General features: G+C 46.0%; 1 long non-coding RNA gene across 1 annotated transcript in view; it reads left to right on the top strand.

Annotated features, from left to right (window-relative positions):
* The window catches only part of LOC125392364 (uncharacterized), a 186,773-nt gene extending 173,031 nt beyond the window's left edge, over positions 1 to 13,742 (top strand). Inside the window, exons 2-3 of the long non-coding RNA XR_015734644.1 lie at positions 12,533 to 12,717; positions 13,386 to 13,742. This is a non-coding gene — a long non-coding RNA (uncharacterized LOC125392364). The remainder of the gene's footprint in view (positions 1 to 12,532; positions 12,718 to 13,385) is intronic.
* The last annotated feature ends 335 nt before the right edge of the window (positions 13,743 to 14,077 follow it).

Below are 14,077 nucleotides of genomic sequence, written 5' to 3'. Positions count from 1 at the left end.
TCTAGAAAACATCATATTGAGTGAGGTAACCCAGACCCAGAAAGACAAATATTATATGTACTCACTCATAAGTGGCTTTTATACATAAAGCAAAGAAAAACCAGCCTATAATTCACAATCCCAGAGAACCTAGACCACAAAGAGAATCCTAAGAGAGACACACATGGATCTAATCTACATGGAAAGTAGAAAGATATAAAAATCTCCTGAGTAAATTGGGAACATAGGAACCATGGGAGCGGGTAGAAAGGGAGAAAAAAGGAAGGGAGGGGAGCGGCGAAAAGTATATAGCACAATAAAAACAATTAAAAAATAAGAAATCTTTGCTCTAAGTTGTTCTCTCAGGAACTTCCATGCGGTGAGGCAATGAACAAAAAGTAGCCAACCAAACCGATTGTATGGGGCTCCTCTCATCCAATAACCACACAGCTTTGGGGAAAACCTTATCTTGCTGAGTTTCTACTTCTCCCAAAAGTGTTCCCATGGTCAAGAGCAACCAGACAGACAGGAACTTCATGGGCAAAGGAAATGTTTTAAAGTCTATTGGACGTAAGTTTTCATCCACAACCTCGCTACCTTCTTTACTCCCTTGTTACCATTGTCACACACAACTTCATCTTGACCACATTTCTAGGTTCTGCTTCTGCCCACCACTAATCACCCCCTTGTGAATAGGTTTTGACTGTCCTAAATTACCAGGACGGACCTGTGCCAGTTATTGATCTGATCTGGTCCCAAAGGTGAAAGGAAAACGGTTGATCAAGGCCAGACTGTGTTAGACTCCTTTGGCTAAAGCGTGGCTAACATTGGAACAACAAAGGGGTTAGAAGGACTAGTTCTGGGTAACCTTTACCTGAAGACAATCCAGCATGCAGTTCTTCAGTACTGTGGGTGACAGGTGTCACCCAAAGCCCTGGGCCAGCATTAGACAAAGTTCAGAATGGAAAATCCTAAGTCAACATAAATGAAACATCCATATTGTTTTGGGGGTTAGTTGTTTCTGCTGATCCATTTTGTTTTTTAACAATGGTAAGTTGACATGTGTCCTTTGGGCTCCCAGGGGCTATCTAAAATCCCAAATCCCAAACTATTTTTAGACCCTAGGGGGGGAAAAAACCAGAGCAGTGACAAAACAAAGGAAAAATCGTTAGGCATGATGGTACGTGCCTTTGAACCCAGCACTCAGTGTAGCAGGGCCCCAGCCCTTAGCAGGCCCTGAGACCCTAGCACAATTGGTTTCATGATGGAAATGGCATTCAGGCTATGAGATTCTGCCTATAGACAGACCACCTGCCAAAACTAAATCAAAGACCTAATTCATCAAAGTCCATATAGTTCTGGGCAATTCTCTAAATGTACCCATCTTGCTTTTTAGCTTCTTAGATCTGCTTTTGGCTAACTATCTTTGTTAACTGAAGTATGTCAACATGAGTCTTATGCTTCAAAGCTCATCCTGAGAAAGTTGGATCCCGAACACCCAGGGTAGTCACTGGCTGACTGATAAAGACTTCCTATTAGTTTAAATCAACATCTGATCAGTCTTCTCTGATGAATGCCCCACAAGATCAGAAGTCGAGGCAGACAGATCTGTGAGTTTGAGGTCAGCCTGGTATATGGAGTGAGTTCCAGAACATCCAGGACTCTGTAGGCATACACTGTCTCAAGAAAAAAAACAAACAGAAAAGAAAAAGAAAGAAAATGAATCCTTTTGAAATGTCTCATTAGGAACAGATCAGTGATTCAAGAGTGACTTAAACACAGGAATCAGCTTCAGTCTTACACAGTCTACCTTCACTGTCAACGCTCGGTCTCCGGAAACGCCTAGAAATCATTTTTGCTCACTTGTTCAGGTATCAAGTCTTACTCAAGACTCATGCTTTTCCAAAACCCTTCTATAGCTTTCTCAAATCAGTCAAACACTTAGACTTGGTTACCTTTCTCCCCCACAACACAGTCTTATATTTCCTACCTTCCTTTACAAGACATAACCCATTTTCTCATCTACAAAGGAAACTCTGAGACATCAAATAAAGGCAGCTATTACCCCGAGTTGTTTCCATGTACTGTCAGGCAGTCTTCACGCAAGCTTTTCGTTGATCAGAAAGCACAGCTTTGTTTATTAAACTGACAATATTAGACAAGCCTTGCTGAAAAGCATTTGCAACTTCATATGAGTCCTCATTTATGTCTAAGTCAATTTACTACCACAAAGGCAAAAACCAACACAGACAGATAGCCAGGCAAACATAGAGACATGAGCAAAACAAAAATCACAGGGATTTAGACTCATTTGCAGTCTTCCAAAAGAGCTTTTCTCCTTTATTGGACTATAAACATTCTGATTACTTTCTCCTCACTCTAAGCCATCTGCAACCCCAGAAGTACCTAAGTCCTAACCTCACCCATTTCCTCTATCACATCCTTGAGCCTAGCCGTCCAAGGGCATTTCCTATGCCTGCTCGACTAGAGGAGTCTGTGGGAAAGTGATGTTAGTTCCCTAAAACCTGTCTGAATGTATCAGACTCCAGTTGTTTTAAAGAAACCCTGTAAGTGGGGGAGGAGTCTAGAGTTCGCAGATCACACCGAAGTCCGGTGTTCTGGTCTTAGATGCTGTTTGCTCTGGGTTTCAACACATTTTCTCTCTGAGTTAACAAGAAATCTCAGATGGAGAATTGGTATAGATGAAAGGATCTGAAAGGGGCCAACATCAAGAAAGCACTCTTGGATGATGGGCAGGCGGAGGGATGGTGAGAGAGCATCCGTTTGAGTAGTTTCAGATCTCCGTGGATGGGTTAACGCAGCAGCATTGCAAACGGAGAGGGTGGCTCCTGCTATCGAGTAGAGCCCTGGTTCACTGCATTTCAGGTCTTCCCACTAGCTAATAAGGAGGCAAGGAAAGGCCGGTGTGTGTTCGCAGTGCTCCATGGGAGACTGCAGAGGTTGTTCTGACGAGAATACAGACCTTAAGGGAGCATGGAGGGACAGTCACAACTTTCCAGCTGGGTCACAAAATGTATCACTCCCTGACTGGTCACTGAGGCCAGGCCACAGCAGGGACACAAAGAACCAGAAACACTAGACCAGCTGGGTCTTGAGCTGTGCTAGCTGCCAAGGAAAGGGGGATGCTGACGATTTTGAACAAGCCCTATGCTTACTGAGAGTTCTGTAAAATTAGTTGTTTAGAACGCGTGCAGACAGCAGATCATAGCTCCCAAGTCAAATGGGTCCCATTTCAACTTTGTTTTTTTTTTAATAGAAAAGAATCTTCTCTACTTTTTTCTTTTCTTGGTTTTCCATGAGTTTTGGAATTAACCATTGGATGATTACATTTTAGCCAGGACTGAATGGAATAAAAAGTCCCCAAATAAGAGCCAACAGATTCCACACGGGCGGAGCTATAAATCTTCCCTCTGCTAATCCTGTGGCTGCAGGCTAACAGTTCACTTTAAGTGCCTACAAGAAACGTTTAAATTAAATGTGTTAAACAACCACTTATATAGAACTAACCAAAAGTGAATTTGGAAACAAAGAGAAATCCCTGACCACAAAAAGCAGAGCAACTTAGGGAACGCTTCATAGGACTGCCCGGGACAGTATATCTGGGTGGGTTTGGATCAAATCCTGTCTAGAGATGTCTCTGGAGCCATTTTCAGGATATTTCTTTTCTGACTCCTGAGAACGATGGGGCTAAGAAGTAGATGGAAGTGTCTCAGCCCTTGATTCACTTCACACTGCTGCACACTGAGACACACCTGACAGCATGGGCCCCAGGAAGTGCTTGCTGGGTGTGCAGACTTGAACTGGGGAACCCTGACATGAACCAATGTCAGCTGTAATTAAGAAAGTTGTGAAAGGAGAAAAAGACTTATCAGACCACAGAAGGTCTTCTAGTTTCAGAAAAGGCAGGGAGAAACTTCTCTGATTTCTTTCTTTTCATAAAAGGAAAAGTGTTCTTCACATTATTGCTATGTTACGAAGTCCTGAACAATCCCAAACACAACTTTAAAGGAATGACGTAATAACACCTTGAGTGAACTGGCCTCACATCACCCTTATCAAGGTGGCGTTTCCAAAAAACAAAGGCAAGAGATGTTTGTGTTGAGCACAGCAGTCAAGAATTTCCAAAAATGTCTTAATAAGTCTACCCTTCTGCTGATTCTGGGCTCAGGATCTCAGTGCTCACCATTTGCATCCGGATCTCCAATAACTCCTTTTCTCTGGGACTCCATGAAAGGCCCTGCGACTGCTTTATCTGCTGGGCTTGATGGAAAGGACCACATGTGTGTTAATAAGCCTCAAATTTTTGGATCGTTGTCTTGGTTTCTGATTTTTGAGAAAGGGCCTAGCAGCGTTGGTTGGGTGCAATCCTCCTGCCTGAGCCTCCCAACGATGGGACTGCAGGCTCACTGTCCACGCCTGGCTGGGACACTTACATGGAGGGCAGCATTTTCTGTGTATGTAAACATTCATAAACTACAAACTATATAACAGTCAATATTTAATATGTAAATGAAGGACTTATCTGCAACCTAAAATTTTAGCCTACATTTTAGTGTGTTGACAAGACTCGGGGCTTCTTTAAATTAAGCCAGTGGTTAAGAGCACTGGCTGCTTTTCCAGAGGAGGACCTGGGTTTGATTCCCAACACTCATATGGTGTTCATAGAACAATTTGTAACTCCAGTCCCAGAGGATCCAACGCACTCTTCTGCCTTCTAAGGTCACATGCATAAAAAAGAGCCATAGATACCCCCCTCTCTCTCTCCTCTCTCTCTCTCTCTCTCTCTCTCTCTCTCTCTCTCACACACACACACACACACACACACACACACACACCCTTTACATAAGTCCTGTGAATGGTCACCCACCAGCTCTACATCCTAGGGAGCAACCCAGCAGCGAAATTGTAGAGAAAAAGATATGAACTACTCATTGAAAAAGAATACAGCATGAAAATCTGAATGATGGTTCATTCATTGGCAGGCACATGGGCTTGCAGTGTTGTTAGCCTACAATGCTATTTAAAAAAAAAAAAGTTCCAGAAGTAAACCCAGAGGCATGGATTCTCACCACACCCATACTCCTCCAAATTCTTGTATCTTGAGAGTAATTCACGGCTAGTATAGTGTTGTGTGACTCCTGAATCCTGTTATCATTTGGTAAATAACTTGCTCTCTCCCAACACACACGCAAAGGCATGTTAGCACAGCAAATATTTGAAGTTCAAGAAAGTCACGTGTGTGCTTAATGATTCTGAGAATGGAGCAAGCAGGTTGGCAAACACAGTGGTGCGAAGATGATGCTCTATGCCCCTGCTGGGAATTCTCGCCTCCCCTTGGCAGCCAGCATCATCTGCGGCAGAATGGAAAGAAGAGGAAGCGTGGGGCATGGAAGGGCAGTGAGCCCCGCCTTTGCCGGCTGAGCATGGAGAGAATCTCATCAACTGATTTGGAAACATGTTAAGTCAGAGCAGACACCATGGCTTCCTCATGTTTGTGTGCTGAGGATTCGGAACCACATTACAGCCAGAGCACATGCCGTGGCTTCCTCATGTATGTGTGCTAACCACGTTACAGCAGAGCACACATCTTGGCTTCCTCATGGCTAAAAGGCCTCTCCTTTTTAACTTGTTTGAAATCTTATCAGCCTGTTAACCTGCATAGGGTAGCCACTCCAAGGCCTCATTTACTTTTAAAAAGTTCCTTAGAACAAATATCATATGTACTCACTCATAAGTCATTTTTAGACATAAAGTAAAGAAAACCAGCCTACAAATCACAATCCCAGAGAACCTAGACAACAATGAGGACCCTAAGAGAGACATCCATGGATCAAATCTACATGGAAAGTAGAAAAAGACAAGATCTCCTGAATAAATTGGGAGCATGGGGACCATGGGAAAGGGTTGAAGGGGAGGGGAAAGAATAGCAGAGGAGCAGAGAAAAATGTATAGTTCAATAAAATCAATAAAAATTTAAAAAAAAAGAAGAAAGAAAACAAAGAGGGAGAGGAAGGGGGAGGGAGAGATGGGGTAGAAAGAAAGAGGGAGAGGCAGAGGGATAAGGAAGTTAGTGGGTATTTGGAGAAAGGAATTTACATAAATCTTCTCTGTTATGGAAAGAAAATAAAGAGCTGATGTATAAAAAAAAAGTTCCTCAGAAGCACACCAAAACATTTTACTTTGAACAGTGTAGCTTCCTAAGCCACCAATTTACTGTAATTCTAGCAATTCCTAAGACACCTAAATGTGACCTCTTCCTGGTTTACCTGTGCCAACTCCAGGCATCTACTACGTCCTTCTTATCTCTCCCCGCCCCATCTCAATGCCTGTGGTCCAATCTATACTAGACGCTCTCCTTAACGACCTCCAGTTTTGTATCGACTCATCTTGAAATTCTTCCCTGTGATCTAAGAATCCTTCGGGCCTTCGCCTGAGTAGAGGTCTCTGAAAAGAACTCCTAGGGCTGCTGCAGCATCCATCCACCTCACGGGCTGCGGCTGATGCTTCCACTGTCATGATTCCCCTCCCAAACACCATCTCCTCACATCCTCTAACCACGTGCCACCTCCACGCTCCACGGCCCAGCTGTTGTAAAGTGCGACCGTGAGATTCCAGGGATCAAATCCGGCACTGGGGTTTCCGGCTCGCTCCACAGAAGAACCGCTTGGAGAGGCGCTTAGAATGCAAATGACTAAGATCTGTGAATGCCAAGGAGGAGGGGGTGGAAGGGTGGTAAGAGCCAGAGTGTGGAGAAAGTTCTACTGCCAGCAGAGAAATGAACCATGAGAGGCAAAAAGGAAAATCGGCTCAGCACAACTTAGCCAGGCTGGTTCAAACTCCTGGACACATACACATAGAATTTAAAAATAAATAAAACACAAACACACAAAAGTGATTAGGAAAACACCAAAAGAGAACACTGAGGAGAACTAAGTCCAACCAGACACCAAAGCACACTACAAAGTCTCCATAACACACAGGCGTAGACAACCAGACACCAAAGCACACTACAAAGTCTCCATAACACACAGGCGTAGACAACCAGACACCAAAGCACACTACAAAGTCTCCATAACACACAGGCGTAGACAACCAGACACCAAAGCACACTACAAAGTCTCTATAACACACAGGCGTAGACAACCAGACACCAAAGCACACTACAAAGTCTCCATAACACACAGGCGTAGACAACCAGACACCAAAGCACACTACAAAGTCTCTATAACACACAGGCGTAGACAACCAGACACCAAAGCACACTACAAAGTCTCCATAACACACAGGCGTAGACAACCAGACACCAAAGCACACTACAAAGTCTCTATAACACACAGGCGTAGACAACCAGACACCAAAGCACACTACAAAGTCTCCATAACACACAGGCGTAGACAACCAGACACCAAAGCACACTACAAAGTCTCCATAACACACAGGCGTAGACAACCAGACACCAAAGCACACTACAAAGTCTCTATAACACACAGGCGTAGACAACCAGACACCAAAGCACACTACAAAGTCTCCATAACACACAGGCGTAGACAACCAGACACCAAAGCACACTACAAAGTCTCCATAACACACAGGCGTAGACAACCAGACACCAAAGCACACTACAAAGTCTCCATAACACACAGGCGTAGACAACCAGACACCAAAGCACACTACAAAGTCTCCATAACACACAGGCGTAGACAACCAGACACCAAAGCACACTACAAAGTCTCCATAACACACAGGCGTAGACAACCAGACACCAAAGCACACTACAAAGTCTCCATAACACACAGGCGTAGACAACCAGACACCAAAGCACACTACAAAGTCTCCATAACACACAGGCGTAGACAACCAGACACCAAAGCACACTACAAAGTCTCCATAACACACAGGCGTAGACAACCAGACACCAAAGCACACTACAAAGTCTCTATAACACACAGGCGTAGACAACCAGACACCAAAGCACACTACAAAGTCTCTATAACACACAGGCGTAGACAACCAGACACCAAAGCACACTACAAAGTCTCTATAACACACAGGCGTAGACAACCAGACACCAAAGCACACTACAAAGTCTCTATAACACACAGGCGTAGACAACCAGACACCAAAGCACACTACAAAGTCTCCATAACACACAGGCATAGACAACCAGACACCAAAGCACACTTTGGTCTACACAGGCGTAGACAACCAGATCACTAAAGAAGAGGGAAAGTCCCCAAACAGAGCCAATGACACAAGACTATGTAGATAGCGCTATGCTGACACTTGGTATAAACAGTGTTGGGACAACCAACTTGGTGGGAGAGTGGGGAAATTTAACCCATTCTTCATACAGTTAAGTTCTTTTGTGCCTTGAGCCTTCCTGGCTGCAGGGAGCTTAGGAAAGTCCAAAGGAACACAGTTCCTCCACTTCCCCCACCAGCCCCCTAGTTCCAGTCACTCCTTCATGACTGTGCCCTACTGGTTCACAGCTTGGTGCACTTGGGACCTACCTACATGCATGCATCTGGGCCACTTCTTACCAGGAAAGCCTTCCCGCCTACCTACCCTCCCCTGCTACATTCGTTCTTCCAGATCTGGCTTTGAAAGCCTCCCCCTGATGTTCAGCATAGTGAAGCACTGCTCCCACTCCTTGGAGCTTCTATGTCTGCAGAAATCGCCTTCTAGTGAAAGCAGAAGATTCCCCTCCCCCACCAGCTTTAGGCTTTAAACCCCTAAAGGGCAGAGGTGTTGCTTCCTTCTGCCGTCTTTGTCTTCCCAGATCCCTCTGGTATCTAAGCACTTGGTTCACACTTTGTTCAGCAGAAGGCATCAGGGTTTCCTTGCAAGCCACGAAAGGTCCCAGTGCTGATAGAAGAGTCTATGAAACCCTGGAATCGGAGCTACAGTGGATGGGAGGCAGAGGTTTTACCATTCAGAAAGGAATCCCCTACATGCATAGGATGAGAGCACTAGACCAGATGGTGTCACAACAGAAAGCCAGGGAGGTACCTTTAGCTGGTAACGAATACCATGGACTGACGAAGAAAATAAATCTCTGGCACTGCCTTATAGATGGCTGAGATCTTATGAGATAAAAGCAGATAATCACTGGGTGCTTAATTGGAACACTGTCTTGTGTAGAAGAGAGGAAAACATATTGAGCTGTGTTGACCCAAGGCACTAACTTACAGTAGGCATGGAAGTCAGTGTTGGCCACACCCCCCAGACACGGCCCTTTACTGATGGCAGGTGGGACAGAGGTGAACTCCTTGTCACTCATGGACAGAAGGGTTGTCTCATTTTGTCACCTCTAGGGAGTTGGTCACATCCGTCCCTCAGGTCTGTGGCTACTCCTGGGCTGCACTGACAGCCTTTCTGGAATGTACTCATGAAAAAGCCCCCTTTCATTATAAATGTGTTCTGTGTCCTTAACCAGTGCTCTCACTCAGCAGCCATTTGCAAAGTGGCATACTTCCTTTGTGTGCTTTAGCACTGCCTCCCCACCTGGGGCATGAAAGCTCTTCTTGGGGCAATGTACTTTACAGTCTGGATACCTACCAGTCGGGTTAGCATTTAACTCCCTACTCCACCCTTGTGGATTCAGAGGCGCTGAAAGTCTAACCTCCGCTCCTGACAGGGACCGACAATGTGTCAGCTCTGAGGTCACTGGATCCTCTCATCCCTAAGATTAAAGCCCATGAACCAGAAAGGGAAAAAAAGCGAAACTTAAAAACAGAGAGCAGAAAGGTGGGCAAACTGAACGGAGGGGGGGAAAGACTGGGGAACAAAGAACTGGGGTGTTATAAATACTGCCAGGAGTAGCCCACTGCTGTCCTGCTAACACTTGGACAAAGACCCTTCCGGATTGAGTTCACGATTCTTTCAGCAACGACTACAAAGGACAGAAAAATTTTAAAGCCTAACATCACGTCTCCAAAAAGCCAGCACAGTGAAGGAAGAGCCATGAAAAGACACAGCCAAGGCAGAAAGGCTGGCCCAGGTCGTGGCACTGAGAGACCCTGAGTGAGTCACTTAGCCTTTGCTTCTCAGGGTCACCTGTCACCCACAGGTGACCCACAACACAAAGGGCTGTTGTGACTGTGCGCATGAAAGGGTTAGTCTGTATTTCAGCCATGGTGAAAAAAGCACTCCGCGCCTGTACTTCAGGGGACTCTGAAAACTGCAGCCTGAAGATATCCATGCAAAGCCAAGATGCAGCTGCCTTAGCAGTGTCCCTGTGTTCACGTGTATTTCTACACACAAAATGGCAGGGGGGGAGGCGAAAGAAACAAAGATATTTTCCACTATGTGAAACAAGAGTTAACTATATACATAGCTGACTGAAGACAGAAGAACCTCGGTCAAACATGCGAATCAACGCTACAGGCAGAGAGGTTTGACATCCTCTACTTGGAATCTTTCCAATGCTCAGAGTTCGTTGAGAACGGGAAACTCTGATTAGCAAGGAGTCCCTTAGAGTGAAAATGTCCATTGAGAGGCATGGCCAACTCTCAAGAGACATTCAGATATTGGGTCAGGTCCCGAGCTACCTGAGGGCAGGCATGCACATGTGCCTGTTGTGTTCACTGGTGCAACCCAGCGTCTGAAAAGTGCAGCTGGCACATAGAAGGCCCCCAGATACGGTGGTAAAAAGGGGATAAGCAAACCCTGTCTGCGATCACTTTGATTCAAACAATGTGATTTTCTCACAGATGTTCAACAGCAGCTGGAGTTCTGCTGGGTTGGTGCCAGCTCAGCCAGTTGGTTGGGGACTCGATGACCTGGCCTCCTCTCATTCTACCACCGTGACAAAAACATTCTGACCAAAGCAATCTGAGGAGGAAAGAAAGGGTTTCCCTGGCTTACACTTACAGGTCATAATCCACCAATGATGGGAGTAAGGGCAGACACTGGAAAAAGAAGCCCTGAAGGAAGGCTGCTTGTTCACTCTTATACCTCCATCCAGGACCACCTGTCCAGCAAATGACACTGCCCACACTGGCCTGGCCCCTCCTACACTAATACAATCAAGATAGTCCCTCACAAACACGCCCACAGGCCAGTCTGATCTAGACAATATTTCAGGTGAGGCAATGTCACATTGACCACCAGAGCTAATCAGGACAAGCCAAAAGCATTTTAACAGATCTTTCGATTCAAATTCCCTTCATCCTGGGATGTCTGCCTGGCTGCTACACTCAAAGAATATAGGAGGAACAGCGGTTGAAATTGCCAAACCCGGACCAATCAGTCACAAAATCAAATGAGAACTGAGGAGAGACCAGATCCAAGCAGTTTCTGTCTTGAATACTTAGCGCGACACCAGGTATTGTTCTTTTTAAAAGAATATGATGATGGGATGGCCCCGGCGGCATGCGAGCCAGACAGAGGCTGCTGCCGCCAAAGCAGTGCAGGGTCCCCGGGCGAGCGGCAGAGTCAGGCGGCTGGATGCGGTGGACGGCAGAGTAAATGGACATAAGGCTATACATAAAGCTAGACATTTATTACTTAAAGAAAGGAAAACATAGACAAACACAGAAAAAACAAAGACACACACACACACACACACACACACACACACGCACGCACGTACCCACACACATGCACCAGAGAGAGAGAGAGAAGATGGCGGCGGGGGGAGGGTCAAAAGTGGCTGGGATGGGCGTGGTTAGTTCTTAAAGTGTCCCAATGGAATAACACCAGGTACCAAGTCAGTACTCAGAACGGTTTGCTGCCCCACACCATCATGGCCACTGCTCCCACACTGGCCACCCCTGTATCCTCTGCAGGATGAAAGGGTGAGAACGACCAAGAGGACGACAGGGGACAGCCCGAGGACACTGTGGAAGGACTCTGGACCTGACGACGGTACCGCCAGAGCCACTTTTGATCTCTCCCACTTTGTGGCCCAAAAGACACATCTTTCTCCACTGCAGCATTGTGAACTGGGGCCACTTCGTTTATGATCCTGGCTCTTCCCATCTTTGAGATGGAGAAGTTACCAAAGCAGCAGCAGCAGCAGCCTTGGGAGCCTGACACAGGACTGCCAGGAAAGCCAGGGCTCTGCCTTCTCTTCTTGGAAGCATCTGGATTGCTACTGCTATAGTTGAGGTGTCTTGGAAACATCTGGATTGCCACTGTTACAGTCAAGCTATGGAAACACCTGGACTGCTACTGTTATAGCTGAGCTATCTTGGAAGAACTTAAAAATTCAGCTCACATTGAGTGATTATTTGGATTTCCCACCACCACCACCACCTTCACTTTTAAAAATTTGTCTCACTGATGCATTTAAATCTGGTGGGGAGAGCTTATCCCCCTGTCTCACAGAGACAGCTGTCCACACGTATCACCTCTGTCCTGCTCTGAGTGTGACCATTTGCACCACTGTCCCAGCTCCACCAGCTTGAGTGAGTTGGTCTGAACTGGCAGTTCTCCCTGTCACTGTGGGTAGAAACACTAACGCCAGTGGAAGGGAGCGAGCACAAATGACCTTTAACCACTTCTTTGTTTGTCTGTTTGTTTTTTAAAGAAAGGAAATGTCAGGAGAGCAGGAGCACTGTGTAAATCTGACACAGGACCTCACAGCTGTCATGTAAGCAAGCAGGAGCCCTGGCTGTTTCCAGGGATGGAAGCTGGCTGCAGCTTCGGCTGGAAGATGGAGGCAATGGGAAGCTCATTTCGTTGTACATTTTGCCTAAGTGTGTGGAACAAAAGGTCAGTACTCGCTGTATTTCAATATCAAAATAACTCCAACTGAGAAAATAAGCATTTGCCAGATTTGATTAGACTGAAATGTATACCTGATGATTATCAAAGCAGTTGCCTCTCATCAGCGGGTCCACAGCTCATGGTTATGTACTGGGTGGAGGCTTTTTTGGATTTAGCTGCTTACATGAGGGATCGTGTGTCATTTGTTGGTTTGGACCTATAGTGCCTGCCCTATGGGATGGTACACGAGCTGGGAAAAGGACTGGAGATTTAAAAATACATGCATACAGACAGAGAGAGACACAGGGACTCGGGTCATCTTGAAATAAGAATCCCAACTTTACTGTGCTCCAGGGAAGCTTATGTAGGGATCCTTATCTGACAGCCACGCCCCAGATCTTGGGATTTCCAGCTGTAAAACCCACCAGAATTCATTCCCCTGCCATCAGGAATTCATGAGGGTCTCGTGCTCAGAGCAGCTGCAGACACAGGAAAACAAGCTGTTTCACTCCAGCAGGCAAAGGGTCTGAGGCAGGCAAAGAAACTTAGGGGCCAGGAGTCTGCAGCCCCCAACATGGCCCTGGGTGGTACAGAAAAGATCCTCAGTGTGTACTGAGTGAGCTGAATGAATACTGGACGTTGTTCCTTGAAATAACTGTATCCTTGAATTCTAGGGTTCCAGACGGTTTCATTAGCAGAGACCTCTGTCTTGGTCATCATTGTCGAGTATGGGCATTGGGATGAACAAGTGAAGAACGGAGAATCTAATCTAGCAATAGCAAGTATAGGATGATTCTGAACAGCTGCCAATCGTGTTCACCAGAGGACTGGAAAGATGACTCAGAGAACATTGTGCCCTGCTCTTTTAGAGGACCTGAGTTCACTTCCCAGCACCCATGGCCCCCTGCAACTACAGCCCCAACAGGTATCTAATGTCTCTGGCTGCTACAGGCACCTGAACACACACACACACACACACCTTAAAAATAAAATCTTCAAATCTTTAAAATAAAAAACCGAAGTGCTCACCAGACTCAGCTCCCACTTCTTTGGGGAAGACACTGCCTTGTCCACCACTCTTCCCTTTATCCAGAAGCCACAGACTGACGAGTTAGCCCGTTCTCCAAATATTCTAACTGCATTTTCTTTCATTGGCATTTCCGCAGTTGGACAGGCTAGATTGAGCCAAGGAACCAAGTCAAACCGTAGGAATTCTAGCCAGTTATCTGAAGTCGGGTCTAGTGAGCAGAGCTGGTCTATGGTGGCCGGTCTCTTCTACTTCTCCCACCCAGGGTCATAGAGAAAGATGCTCCTCTAACACCAAACGCTGTTTGCACACTCCGCGGCTCAAATGTTAGTCAAGTTG

The sequence above is a fragment of the Myodes glareolus genome, chromosome 12 (assembly GCF_982192425.1).
Source record: "Myodes glareolus chromosome 12, mMyoGla1.1, whole genome shotgun sequence".
Classification (NCBI taxonomy): domain Eukaryota; kingdom Metazoa; phylum Chordata; class Mammalia; order Rodentia; family Cricetidae; genus Myodes; species Myodes glareolus.
The sequence above is the reverse complement of the archived record's forward strand: the minus strand, read 5'-3'. Positions and strand labels throughout refer to the sequence as shown.